The following is a 15,149-nucleotide window of genomic DNA, read 5'->3' as shown; positions in this document are numbered from 1 at the left end:
GACAAGACAAGCGAGCAACTCTCCCTTATTATAAACCACAGTGCACTAAGCACTCAGATTTTCAAAACCATTCGCAAACACTGGCCGTTACTTCTAACAGATAATACACTCAGGAGTGGTTTGACAACAAGACCAAGCATCATATATAGGCAAGGACTAACGTTACAGGACCATCTATGCCATCGCTTTATTCCACCTGCTACTGACAACTGGTTGCCCAAACCCCCACCGGTGACCTACAAGTGTGGCCACTGCAACATTTGTCGATATATTAAGGACAAAACAGGATGTTTTCAATACAACACACGTCACACACAAATTAAAACATTGTAATACGAATTTTGTTGTGTACTGTATTGTATGTATCTGTGGTCTCATTTATGTTGGAAGCACTATCCGGCCTCTGAAAGAAAGAATACAGGAACATCTGAGAGCTATCCGCTCATCCAACTCTAATTATCCTTTTGCGACACACTACAATGAGGTACATGGACAAAGGGAAGTCGTGCATATCGCAATACATGGGATTGACTCACTGAACAAACAACTGAGAGGGGGCAACAGGACCTTGGCCCTGAGACGTCTTGAAAGCAGGTGGATCATTAAACTGAGGGCTGTGGAAAAGGGTCTGAACTTACATAAGGACCTACATATGTTTCTATAAGGGTATACACTGTTTCGACACCTTTGGTTTTGTTTACACCTAGATGATGAAGAGAATGTGGCCTTTTCTTATATGTATGGATATATCCTCATCTTAGAAGCAAACTATGTTTACCTATTGTATATGTCTATTTTCACATCTTACTGTTCCTGCCTGACATATATATTTACTTTCCCTCTCAATCGGTGTACACCCATACTGTATGGTGCTTTTTGTACAAATTGGGCTCCACCTCTACATGTCCTCACAAATACAAACAGGTTAGCAACCCCGGAGCTCTATATAGAATGTACAATACACATCGGGTTTTGTACAGCCACTATGGTTTGATTTTTGTAGTTATAATTTTTTTGTGTTTACATTTTGTATTTGCACCTATTATTTTCACAGTCCGGCTCCAATAAGTCATCCCTCATCTTCTTTGAATAATATTACCCAAATGACCATTTTGGGACATATTATCTTTGCATTATTTGTTATTAACAGTGATCTGTGCATCACTTAAGATGGCCGCCGCAGTTACGGGTGCGCTAATAACATTTTTCCACTTAGTCCTTTTTTCATGTTTCCATTCCCATACTCATAGCAACTGGGGGTGGCGCGTGTGTTACCTCACTTACTCAACACGCGCACCCTAACACTGGCGCCGTCTGACTCTCTCGGGACCGGGAGGTCTCAGGTAAGGAGCGTTCCCGTGAATACAGTCTCCTCCTGGGACCCGTTTTTATTGCTTAGACGCCACTTGTGTGGATTAGTATGTATACTATATTCGGTGTTCTTTGCCTACACAGTTTTAAGCAGACACGAGTAATTTTTCTCTGTCTGCTTAACGTTGTTGACACATTAACATGTCCATGTCATTAAATGTCTTATGTCTCCCATTTGGCCTCGTTGTATAGTATGGCAACACTGATGTATACTGGTTCCTTCGTGTCTAACACAATTTACACTCGTAGAGCCCCCATTCTGAATAGCCCTTATTACTATTTTTTTAAACCTCCCAACGGGAACGCAGTGTTACTTTCTACTACATAGGAGTGCTTTCCGGGTTTTAGTTACTTGATTTTGAGTGTGCCCCCCATTGTGAAACTCTTGAGATAATAGGAAATAGTTTCCTACCCCCCCTAGCTCCACTCACATATACTGATTAGACTTTTTTTTTTTTAATCTTTCCTCCTGTTTTTCCTTCATGTGCAAGATAGCATTCACTTTTGTTTGATTGCTTTTTCCGGTTAGCGAGGGATCCCTTCCATGGTGATTTTGTTTCAATTATTTCTGTCCTCTAGGTGTTTGGGCTTATCAGGGCCCCACCACGGACTACTCCTATGACTTCGGATATTTGGCCTACACAGCCTTACGCCACACAGGACCCACGTTTTCCTGTAACTAAGAAACTGTCTTTTGGACCCAGAAACCAATTTGCATATATGGTTTGCTTTGGACTTTGCACAGTGAAAAATAAAACAAACAATCTTTTTCGGTATGTCTGTGTATTATAACTTTTTCACATATTAGGGCATCTTCACTTGGGATACTTGTGGGACTGTTCTATATTTAACTTCTGCTCCATGGACTCATTTACATGGGCAAATCCTAATTCTCTGACTTTCTGGTTGGGCCGCTGCATGTGTATATATATATTTACCACCATAAGTCTAAGTATATGATCTTGGTCCAAACACAGAATGATTCAACAGCTTTCCTGTTTCTTAACTGGGTCACATTTGATTTATTTCTTAGATCCTGATCGTAATTACACGTCTCCTTACTTCTTATCTACACCTCTTGGGCAGTTCACAGTCAATTTTAGTCTTGCATTTTGCATGAGAGTATCTCAATCTCATTTTCATGTAGGTTTTGTAATTTTTGTATGCTTGCTCTGTAGCCTTTCCTAATATTTTCACACATTTATGCGTCTGTGCGTAACATTGTACTTCTCTACCTTATTATGTTGTATATAAGCGATATCATCTTTCCCTTGTTTCAGCCTTGAAAAAGTCCTGCTGGACGAAACACGTGTTGGCTGTTTCTGAACGTTTATGTTATCTTTGTTTCCAAAATAAGGAATTAAAATTCTCTGGATTTCTGCTCACTGTGGACTTATTCATTGGAGTGCCCTGGTACTTTCTGCTTACAAGTGAACTAATAGTGTGTTCAGTTTTTCACAAACCTTAGGTATGTTGTTTTGCATTCACTGTAATGTGTAAGCAGGTATTTTTCAAGTCTATAATTGCCATGTAAACTAAACTCCTTTTTGCAACTGTGGAATGACATCCTGCAAAGCGGTCACTTAATTTGTGAGTTTTTATAAACTTGTTGATAAACCTGAGATCTAGTATAGGACGCAAGGAACCATCTAGCTTTGGAATTAGGAAATATGTTGAGTAATTTCCCTTGATGATTTCTTGCTTTGGAAGTCCTTGACCTCCTTGAGAAGTCAAAGTGTTTCCTGTTTTGAATAGGTTTTTTTCTTTGGTCATCTTGTTGGTGGGAATTAGATTCGTTCTGTGCAATAACCAAATTAAATTGTGTTTAGGATCCATTTGTCTGAAGTTATCTTCCTCCATTCCCGGAGAAAGTTTTTTTTCATAGAAAAACCTCTTCAGACCCAGCATTGGAAAAGATTTTCAAAAGTAAACTAAATTCAAGAGAGAGCATTCCAACCAACTGGTGTGCTGTGATGGAAATGTGACTTTTTGGTTGACGTGAATGTGTTGTAATTGTGTGCAGTCACTTATGTAAGGGGGTGGAGCCTCCTCTGCCTGGCTGACCTCTCCCTCAGGCTCTTTTTCGAGAGGTGTTTCATCCGGGCTGCTGGTACTGGCAGCACTGCTGTGCTGTAGCAGTTTGGCTGCTGCTCTGGAAACCTTGGTGAAAACACCTTCTTTCAGGGAATGACCCATTTGTAACACCACGAAACTGCAGTACATCCATAACCTTGCTTAGTTGTTGAGGCTCTCACCTATAGAGCTACCAAACAATTGCTGTCCGAGTGTTAATTGCTTGTATTTCAAGCTTCAACCCTAAAACGTTCAACCAAGAGAGGTGCCCTAGAGTAACCCCATCATCATCTGGCAACTAGACGTATCTGCCGAATCAGGAGTAGATTTTAAACACATATTAGCTATGTTCATTCTGCTTTCTACAAAGTGTGCTGCCCTTATCTTATATCGCTCAGGGTGAAGATTCATCAGTTTTTCCCCCCATCTCCTCCTAATGTTGATGAGCGGGTCTATGTAGTAGCGCATTTGAATTGCCAATACGCCACTGGTTTGCAGCACTGTGTTAAATCCTGCTTCCAATAAGCTCCATTTTTCTCTCTCCTTTTCTAGCAAAGGTCCAGAAGTTGAGGAAATTTTAGCTCTCTTTCTTGCCAAAGTAATTATGGAGACATGGCCTTTAATGTAAGCAGGATCCGTGGATAAATACTTATATTTCCTTTCAGAACTTGGACTGACTGGTCCTCAAGTGGCTGATTCTTTAGAAGTTTCCCTGCCTTGGTCAAGGATGCTTGGGAACATGGGAAGAAATTGATGTCTCGCATGACTTGGCAGCAGTGTTTTTAATAGAAATCATGACTGAAGCTTAGCTTCTAGCTAAACAACTTGTCAGCTGTATTTTTAATCACTAGAATGTACATACTAATCTCGTGTACTCCTTCCTTGGGTGACAGCCTCCATGTCTTCCCATTGTGTTTGGACATATGCACCTTCCTCTGAAGCCGAATACATTCCTCGTTTGTCGTCTGCATAAAAAAATCTCTTTCTCCTCACCTTGAGGCTTAGGTGTGAGTGACGGTTGAATTTATTCGACTTCTACTTCAGAAGTATGTTTGCTGTTGAAGTCTTCTGTGGGATCATGAATCCCTTCAGACGGTCATCAAATTTGTTGTTCTTTTGAAACAGCGTGGACATTTGGGCTTTAAATCTTTCTTATTTTTTGGTAGTCTGTTTGTCTGGGTTGGGACAAGAGTGTTTCCTCTTCTATGTCAACGGTTCTTTCAATCACTCAGACATCGAGCTTTGATGTTTGGCTTGTTAATGCAGTGATTGACGTTGAAGCGCCTTTAGCCCTATCATCCTTCAACAAACCAGGTTATTTTTGGAGTTCTCTATCCACTGAAGTCCCCTTGAGGGCTCCAAGATACTCATTTTCATGAGGCATGCCTTTGGAGAGCAAGTGTTTGGACGCCAAGGCTCCTTTTTGTGCCTGCGTGTGTCTTTATTTTACCAGACTTGAGGGTTGTAGTCCTTCATCTCTGATTTTCTGCTATCCTTTGGCACCTGCTCCTCGACCTCCAGATCACCCTCCAAACTTTCTCTTTGCCTCTCAGTGACATTCTCCTTGTCATCACTCAAAAGCTGCAGAACGCTAAGGGATGGTGTTGTCTTCGGGTCTTGCATGGTGTGATGGGCCATTCTTTGCTTCGTCCTCACCCTCAATGTTTTTGGTGCAAACACTGAGTAGGCGTTGCAATTTTTGCTCAGGTGGTCAACTAGAATACAGATTGCACACCAAATGTTTATTCTTCTAGGTGTACATTTTTGCAAAACTGGACAGCGTTCTTTCCATTACTTCAAACAGAGGGCCCCCTGAACGGGCATTCTTGACAAGCCTTCAAATTAAAATCAAAATCAATATTACGTAGTCCTTCGGCAGCTCCCGGTCAATGATGTCCTCTTGATTCGATGACGTTCGCGTTGATTTCCTCGCCAATTTAAAAAACAAAAATTCACATATCCGAGACTTCTCTGCAAACCCAACGATAGAAATAAAAGAATCTGAAGATGGTGACCAAAGGTGAGAACATCCAGAGGAAGTTGAACGATGTCACAAGGGCACACCAAATGGAGGTTTCATAGTGTGTGTATATATATATATATATATATATATATATATATATATATACACACATACATACATACACACACATATATATATACATACATATGCACACACACACACACACACACACACTTAAAAAAATAAAAGTGTGTTAGTGGAATATTTTGGACTCAATCACTAGATGGTGGAATAATGCACAGCATGTGAATCCAGTAAAGATTTGCACTGCAAAACTGAGCTGTGCTCCCGGCTGGCCGATGGAGTCCTAGTGCTTGCCAGTGTGAGACAGAGGCGACAGACCTCCCAACGATCTCTGGTATGTGCCCCTGCGTGTGGGCTAAATGCCCTGCCTGGCAACAAGCAGGGGGCCCATGGGATGCACCCCTGTGGCTTCGGATGCCCTGAGCCAGGGCTCGTCAGCCACCCTTTTTCAGCAGCCAGCCCCTGAGGGCTGGGATTACTGGGCAGCGGGTGGCCTTCAGCTTGCATCTGGACCAGAGACAGCCCTTGATCCCGAAGAGGGAGTGCTTCAACACATGGACTTGCACTGGTCTGCTCATGCCACCTGACAGGGTGTGGCAGGGTCTACTGCTGCCCCGTTGAATAGTGCTCCTTTCTCCATCGTGGGGGATGTGGTCACCCCACACAGCATTGCTCCCCGCTCTGGCTGACAATTCTACATGGAGTGTGCGGTCTTGCTCATGCCCCCCTGGCGTGACATGCCTGGGATGAGGCAGGATCAGGTTTGGGAGCAAACTGACACCTGCTTGCCTACAGTGCCTGCCTGCCCCTAGCCACGACCTGCTTTGTCTCTTCACCATAATGATGGGCTGAGCTGATGCAAAACCGGGCAAGCTTTTATTTGACCAGTGCCGGCACCCTTGCATGACGTAGTCACTTTGAGATGACCTGCTGTTAAGTCAAGAGAGTGGCATGGGCTCCTCTCAGGAGCCTGACTTTAGAGCAATACTCCTAGATCTCAACATATTCTGACCGTGAACTCCACCAAAATTGATTTGTTGATCAACAGATTTGACAACCTCAAAGAAAAGGTGGACAGCCACAACAAGAATATTGGCCAGCTTGAACGATAATCATCAACCATTGAGTTCGACAGCTTGGCAGCAGGTGTGAAGTTGCCCCAAATGGAATGTGTGCTGGAAGTCATCCGGAGAAAAAATGAATACTTGGAGGAGAGTTCACGAGAATAATCTGAGGATAATAGATATCCCAGAGTCCCCCACAATGGGCTGCTTGGAGGATTACCTGGAGACAATGCTCCACATGTTTTTTTGGAGACGCACTCTCCCCTGTGCTTATCGTGGAAAGAGCACACAGATTGCTAAGTCAGTGCCCCCCGCTTGGGGAACCAGGTCGCACCATAATTGCTTTGATCTACAGTTAGAACAATTGCATTATGATCCTGGGACGGATGTGAAGTTGGAGCTGCACTGGGTGACTACCTACTGGCCAAGCTCGGATCACCAAACTGTTGCCTTCCTCCAGCCACCTAGCTACCCACCGAGAGAGTGCTAGGACTCTAGTTTGCCCTTTCAGGATGATTCTCTGGCTGTTTTCACTGTTTGCCCCCTTTGAGTCTATGATTGGGGCAGGATGGTAGCATTTGGCCCAATTGGGGGGACTGAAGTGGGTGGTGGGATTGGAATTTTGTAGGTTTGGTAACAGCTCAGTATGTTTTGTACAGTCCCTCGTCCCTCCTCCCCCTCCGCCACTCAGCGTGCAACTAGTAACCTAGGAACCTGGCATTTCTTGCATTTTAACCTGGTGATTCTTTATGTTCTACTCAGACTTGACCCTCTATGGTGTCGCTAACATGCGTGACTTAGAATGTTCGCTGCTTGCATGATAGGCACAAAGTGTGCCTAGTTAAGGCGTACCTGCAGCAACAGCATCGATATTTGCATACTCCAGGCGATGCACCTGACTGAACAAATACTGTCACGCTTGCATGAGGGGTGGATAGGTGAGCGGCAGGTGGCATGCATCTCGAACTATGCGCGTGGGGTAGCCATACTTATCCGGTAAGGACTACCCTAGCACACACACCATAGCCTCTGTGAAAAGCAGGGTCACTATGTTATGCTCTCTCCAAGGTCATCCGATCAGTGTCATATCCATCTACGGTCCCAATGTGGACAATCCTTGTTTCTTTACTGAGGTCTAGTGGCTGCATTTGGACCCAGTATGATTTTGTGGCGTGGGAGATTTCATTGTGGTTTTGGCCAGGTCTAGCGACTCCATGCGCCCTCACCCAAATGCAGCTGCGATCCACAGTTGATGACAATGACCTCATTGACCTCTGGAAAGCCTGCTATGGGAGCAGCAAAGAATGAACGTGTATAGCCCCTATCCACACCACACATCGACTACTGGCAAGCAATGTGCAACTTAGATGCATGGCCAACGGAGGTCCTTCACCTTCCACAGACCATATCGGACCATGCCTCTATACTACTTAGGGCATCCCTATCAGAATTTAAATCACAAACCTTTATACGGTGCGTTCTGGTGGCAGCGCTGCAAGACCAGGTGTTTAGGGAAGTCGTCGGGCAGCTATAATGGAATACTTTGAGCACAATATCGGCACAGTCGCCTCTAGCGCGACCCAATGGGAAGCGTACAAAACTAATTCACAGGTGTTAGAAATGGGGTTTCTAGTTGGCAGTGGTTTGCACACTGGTCAGGGTAAGGGGGCCACACAGCTAAGATAACCCCTGCTCACCCACTTGGTAGTTTGCCACGAGCATTCGGGCTTATCTCAAAGGCAATGTGTAAAGTATTTGTACACACACACACACACAGTAACAGCGAAAACACCACAAAAGTACTTCACACCAGTAAAAAATAAATAAAAAAAGCCAATATTTATCTGAATAAAACAAGACTAAAACAATAAAAATCCAACATGCACAAGCAAAGATACTAATTTTTAAAGATTATGGGCCACATGGAAAAAGATTAGGTTTTCCGACTCGCAATTTGCGAGTCACAAATCCTGATGTACAACCGTGTCATTGACACTGATTCCCAATGGGGTTGCAAATGACCTACTTCATAAATATTCATGAGGTAGGTTGCAATTTGCGACCCCATTGGGAATGGCCGCCCTCACAGGGATGGTGGCCTGCTGGGGACAGCAGACCACCATATCTGTGACTGCCTCTAAAGCAGTTTTTATTTTTTTATTTTTAAATGCAGCCTGTTTGCCTTAAAGGAAAATGGGACACATTTAAAAAACTAAAATAAAAAGTTTTCATTTTTTCAGAGCAGGCAATGGTCCGTAGGCTCCCTTCCCGTTTGCGAATGGGTTACCACCAATATGAAACTGGTGCTAAAACTGATTGTTTTGTGACTGCATTCACAGTCACAAAACAATCCTATATCGCACTGCGACTCGCAATTAGGAAGGTAACGCCCCTTCCTGATTGCGGCTCGCAAACCTATTTTGCAATTCGGTAAATAGATTACCGAATCGCAAAACAGGGTCTGTACATATCAAAATCTTTTATTCCTGTCGCAAATGGCCCAATTCTGCAAATCAGGACTCTCAGCAGAAAAGTCCAGGTGCTGGCGGATGAAGTCTTTGAGGTCCCTGGAGAACCTTGGAAAGCAGGATGTTGTAGGCAAACTCCAGTCCTTTCACTCCCAGGACAGAAGCGGCAGGCCAGCACAGCAAAGCAATAGGCAGAGTGGCAATTCCTCCTACGGCATCTTGCTCTTCTTCCTGGCAGAATTTACTCAGTCCAAAAGTGTTCTTAAGTTGTAGTCTCAGAGGCTCAAAACGTACACTCAATTCTGCATTTGAAGTAGGCAAACTTCAAAATAAAGTATTTTTAGTGTACAAGTCCCTGCCTTTCCTGCCCTGGCCTCAGACACTCCAGGGGGGTTGGAGACTTCTTGGTGTAAAGACAGGCATAGCCCTATTCAGTTGCAAGTGTCAGCTCCTCCCTCCACTCTAGCCCAGACAGACCCATCAGGATATGCAGGGCACACGTCAGCTCCCTTTGTGTAACTGTCTAGAGTGAATTCACAAACAGCCCAACTGTCATCCTGACCCAGATGTGTATTCCACAGCTAGGCAGAGGGACAGAATGGTTAAGCAAGAAAAAGCCCATTTGCTAAAAGTGGCATTTTGAAACTTAAAATTTAAAAACAAGCTTCACCAAATGATGTCTTTTTAAATTGTGAATTCAAAGACCCCCAAACTCCGCACCTCTATCTGCTCCCAATTGGAAATTACACTTAAAATATCTTTTAAGGCAACCCCCATGTTACCCTAAGGGAGAGATAGGCCTTGCAATAGTGCAAAAACAATTTTAGCAGTATTTCACTGTCAGGACATGTAAAACACACCAGTTCATGTCCTACCTTTTAAATACATTGCACCCTGCCCATGGGCTGCCTTGTGCCTACCTTAGGGGAGACTTACATGTAGTAAAAGGGAAAGTTTGGGCCTGGCAAGTGGGTACACTTGCCAGGTTGAACTGGCAGTTCCAAACTGCCAACACAGACACTGCAGTGGCAGGTCTGAGATGTTTACAGGGCTACTCATGCGGGTGGCACAATCAGTACTGCAGGCCCACTAGTAGAATTTGATTTACAGGCCCTGGCCATACACTGTGCACTGTATTAGGGACTTACTAGTAAATCAAATATGTCAATCATGGATAAACCAATTACCGATACACTTTAGCACTGGTCAATAATCAATCAAACGAATTTCTTACGTGCACTACTCACCCAGTAGGGTCTAAATGTGCTGGGGGGGGGGGGGGGTTTACTGCTCGAAAAGCCATGTTTTGAGGAGCTTTCTGAATGTTAGGCGGTCCTGGAGAAGGATCTGCTGCCAGAGGTGGTGCGTTGGATGCAGGCGACTGCGGCGAGGAAAGGTCGGCGGAGCGGAACTGTCGAGTTGGTTTGTGGAAGTTGATTCGTTCGTTGAGGTAGGCTGGTCCGGTGTCGCGGAGGGCTTTGAGAGCGTGAACAAGGATTTGGAAGATGATCCTTTTGTTGATGGGCAGCCAGTGTAGGGATCGGAGGTGGGCGGAGAAGTGTTTGTGGAGGGGGAGGTTGAGGATGAGACGGTGGCTGCGTTTGGGATTTGCTGGAGTTTTCTCTGAAGCTTGGCTTTGGTCCCTGCATAGAGGGCATTTCCGTAATCCAGTCTGCTGCTTATGAGGGCGTGAGTGACCGTTCTGGTTTCTAAAGGAATCCATTTGAAAGTCTTGCGTAGCATGAGAAGGGTTTTGAAGCAGGAGGATGATAGGGCGTTGATTTGCTTAGTCATGGAGAAATGAGTCCAGTATGATGCCAAGATTGCGTGCATGGGTGGTGGGTGTTGGGGGTGGTCCAAGGGTGATGGGCCATCAAGAGTCGTTCCATGCTGTCTTGTTGGGGCCGAAGATGATCTCGTTTTTTCTGAGTTCAATTTGAGGTGGCTTGCTGTCATCCAGTTAGTAATGGCGAGGAATCCGGCATGTAGGTTATTCTTGGCGGTAGATGGGTTCCTCGTGAGGGAGATGATGAGCAGGGTGTCGTCAGCGTATGAAATGATGGCGAGGCCGGATGATGTTCGCAAGACGAGCCATGTAGATATTGAAAAGGGTGGGGCTGAGGGAAGGAGGATCCTTGGGGAACCCCACTGATGGTCTTGGTGGCTGTAGACCAGAAAGGAGGGAGGCAAACTCTTAGGGCTTTTTCGGAGAGGAAGGAGGTGAGACAGTCCAAGGCTTTGTGGCGAATTCCGGTGTCGAAGAGGCGTGTGCGGAGGGTTTGGTGGCATAGGGTGTCAAAAGCTGCAGAGAGGTCTAGGAGGATGAGGGTGACGGTCTCGCCCTGGTCCAGTCTGGTCCTGATGTCGTCTGTACAGGCGATGAGGGCAGTCTTGGTGCAGTGTTAAAGAGCCCAGAGTCCTAAAGCCAGCAAAAAAGTTCCACACAAGATCAAAACAGGATGTCAGAAGCCAAAAAGACTGGAAATTCACACCAAGGGCTGACTGGTTTAACAGAGTGTGCGTAACAAAACAGGCTGGCATTCTGCGTGCACGGCAAGCTCATGCAACTTTGTGCGCTGGAGCTCCAGGTCTTTGCTGACTACAGTGCATCCTCACTTGCTAGGATATGGAGCAAACTTACTGATTTTAATGAATCAGAGACATTATCTAGGCAAACAGGCCCAAGCTGGGTGCCACGGTAAAGGTGATAGGGTGGGCAGGACGTTGGCCAATATGCTGCAGGAGCCCTGGGCAAGAGACTATATTGTTCAGCTGTGTAACAATGATCAAGAAATCCTTACCAGAGTGGTAGCAGCACAGAGGAAAATGACCAATTTTTCTCTGCACTTTACATGACCACCCAGGCTACCGCCAAACCTCTTCTTTTTTCAACTCAGTGCAACCACTCTGGTTGGTGAAGGGCCACTGACAGTTCCTTGGCAAGCAGTTTGTGGTGGAGGCTGTGAAAGTGCAATGCCTGGGTACAAGGCCCCAGTTTGGACTGCGTTAATGCCACCTTCTACTAAGAATTTGCTTGTATCCTGGCCCCACACTTTGTTTCCCTGTATGAAGAGTCCCTAGCTTAGGGTGTGTTTCTCTCCACCCGCCCTACAGGAGGCACCAATTGTCTCTATACTAAAACCTGACAAAGACCTGCAGCAATGTGAGTCTAACAGACCGCTGTCCATGAATAATATGGATGACCGACTGCTCGCTAAATTGATCACCTCTAGGTTGCTTCCCGCCTCATAGTACAGCAGGCTCAATCAGGCTTTGTACCCAGATCAACTTCCCACAATTCTTGCACCTTCTTTGTGTTGCTGCCTACTATCGAGTCCACACTCAGTACTACTGCGATTTGTTTTGGATGCCACAAAGGCGTCTGATTCGCTTGAACAGCTGTATCTATTTGCTCCATTGTCCTGGATTAGTGTCAGCCCCAAGTTCACAGGCCTTCTATATGCGCAGCCAGTGGCCCGCTTCTGGATTGATGGAATTATTACACCCCCCCGTCCCTGTATCGTCCAGTACCAGACAGGGGTTGCTCGCCAGCCACCCATCGTGTTCACCATTGCTATGGAGCCAGCTGCAGCCCAACTCCAGCAGCATCATTCCCACTGTGGCCTGGCTTTTACACTGCGTTGTCCTTGTGTCTATGTATACAGACGTCACCCTATATATCAAGAATTTTTGCAACAATTTTGAACCTTTGATTGGGGAATTCACTAGACTTGGTGGGTTATCAGGGATTAGCATAAATTGGGAAAAGTCAGTGATCTTCCTGCTCATGGAGGGGACCAAAGCGTTTGCTTTAGAGTTCCTACTGCAGTGGGAGGATGAGCCTGTGAGATATCTAGGGGTATGGCTGAGTTGAGATTCTGATGAGCTTTGGAGGGTCAATTACGGCTGTCTGATGACTTGTCTGGAGGGGCAGGTGGACGCCTGGGTGAAGCTCCCACTTTCTACGACTCCCACTAGCAAATACCTAAACCTCCCGATATGCGTTAGGCAACAACTCTGATTACACTAGGTGGCTCTTGTGTGGCCAGGAAAACAACCTGCTATTGTGTGGGGGTACTTCTGCTCCTCTTCCAACAGGGTGGGCTTGGAGCACCAGACAACAACTTCTATTACTATAGTACACAGGCTGCATACAATAGGTTATATCCTGCACAATTTCAAGCTCATAAATCTCCTGAACATGACCATGTTACCCCTTGCCTCCTCCGGATGGCACTATACCAGACCCCCAGAACAGCACTTGTGGTTGGTTGCACAGTGTGGGCTTAAAACAAATTGCGGAGACAGGCACGGCTGGACATATTTTTTTGCCCCTTTGATCCCAATGACTGGGCATCTTTCTTTTGTCTATCAAGCTTGACGTTGGTACTCGAAACAGACTGCGCCAACTGCAACTCTCCACTATGTGCACCATCTACTCACCCAGACGCACCTTCATTACACCACTGCAGGGCAGTGACACAACTATGCTGAACACGTTCACTCGATTATCAGCTGCTGGCAGCAGTCTGTGCTTCATAACTCCTTCCCAGGGGCTCCCCACACCCACAATCCAGGTTCTTAAAGCCACCCTTGTGAATCCTTCTTACAGCAGGCTCATCACCACGCTATATGCTGGAATGTAGGAGACCGCACCAGTGCAGACCCATGGCGCTAGACAGGTGTGGCCGATGCTCTTGCATCTCTCATTTCAGAGTATCAGTGGCCTTTGTTGCACTCAGTCCCTGGCACGCTCACCAATTACTGGCTGTGTGTGGTGCATTTTAAATATCACCTATACAAGATGGACCTTCAGTAAGACGCATGCAGCGCACGATGCTCAATACCATGGGCTGATTTTTTATACTTGGCTTGGGGCAGTCCTGGGAGTGGTACAATTCTGTCAGGCACACTGTCTTCGACACCATCGACGAAACCACGGGACACACGCTGAAGCAGTTGCCTCAGGTCACGTCGCAAGGGTATGTCAAGGAGGCAAGAGGTACAAGCATTGTAAGGATGATGTTGTAGTATATGATCCAATTCCACTTGAAGACCGATGTGTGCTGTATTTCTACATGGATTCTACTGATGTTCTTTGCATTTCTGCCTGAAGCTTCAATAAGTTTTTTTTTTTGTTTTGTTTGTTTTTTTAAACAAAATTTTTTTTTTTCAATATGATCTACTGCACCACAAATGCCCAGAGTACATGCCTGACAGTAGATCTGTAAATAAAATACACTGAGCCTTAAACCTAAGGGTGTCCTGAGGTTGCCTCAACAGACGATCTTTCGACTATATGGCAGAATTAACAACATTTCATTGTTGAGAGCTTTGTAAGTTGGTATCTCATTTTTCCCCAAGCAGTAACCTAAAGCGCCAGTGATCTGTCCCCAAATAAGTGAAGGGACCACTGACCAAGTATCTAAGTGACCGCCATTTAACTCCGCTAGATTGATTCTGTATATTAATTGTGCTGCAGTATGACAATGGTAAGATACTGATGTCTACGCTGTCACTAGTAACTCAAAATAAACGTTTTGCTAATTAAACTGGAGTGAGTTATTTGGTCCATTATAACGAATGAACAACGTGCTTCCCCGTATGTGCCTAGAGTCAGAGGAGTGCAAGAAATGTAAACATCTGTTTACATTTGACACATGTATTTAGCCCGGACATAGAATGTTGTGGAGCCAAGTTAGAAGGCGAAAAGTTACTGGACTAGTAGCAGTCCCGATTTCAGATTGCTTACGTAACTCTGAACAAGTTGCATAGTCTACTGGGAATTTGAGGGCAAATCGAGGAGCATGCTGCTCTCACCACAGAGAAAAGACTAGTTTTGGATGCAGAGAACATAGGGCATCCTAAGCCAGCTGTGATTGTGATACCGGATAATAATGAGTTAGAAAAAACATTTGATGAAATCAAAGCTGGTATGGCTGGAATTTAGACCACACTTTTTAAAGTGAAGGAATAAAGATTAAGGCTCACCAGGAGGACAGGTCAATTCTTTATTTGTGATTACGTATTAAGTTATAAGCATGCCCCCTGAACCATCATACTACGTTTTCTCATTCTCTCCCAATATAGATGCTATTACCTGCACAATGCAGAACTACACACATA

The 15,149-nt window shown here is 45.2% G+C and overlaps 1 protein-coding gene across 5 annotated transcripts in view; it reads right to left on the bottom strand.

Annotated features, from left to right (window-relative positions):
- Positions 1 to 15,149, bottom strand: part of KAT6B (lysine acetyltransferase 6B) — a 346,743-nt gene that overhangs the window by 146,213 nt on the left and 185,381 nt on the right. The gene's annotated exons all lie outside the window — the stretch shown is intronic.

This window comes from Pleurodeles waltl, chromosome 6 (assembly GCF_031143425.1).
Source record: "Pleurodeles waltl isolate 20211129_DDA chromosome 6, aPleWal1.hap1.20221129, whole genome shotgun sequence".
Lineage (NCBI taxonomy): Eukaryota > Metazoa > Chordata > Amphibia > Caudata > Salamandridae > Pleurodeles > Pleurodeles waltl.
The sequence above is the reverse complement of the archived record's forward strand: the minus strand, read 5'-3'. Positions and strand labels throughout refer to the sequence as shown.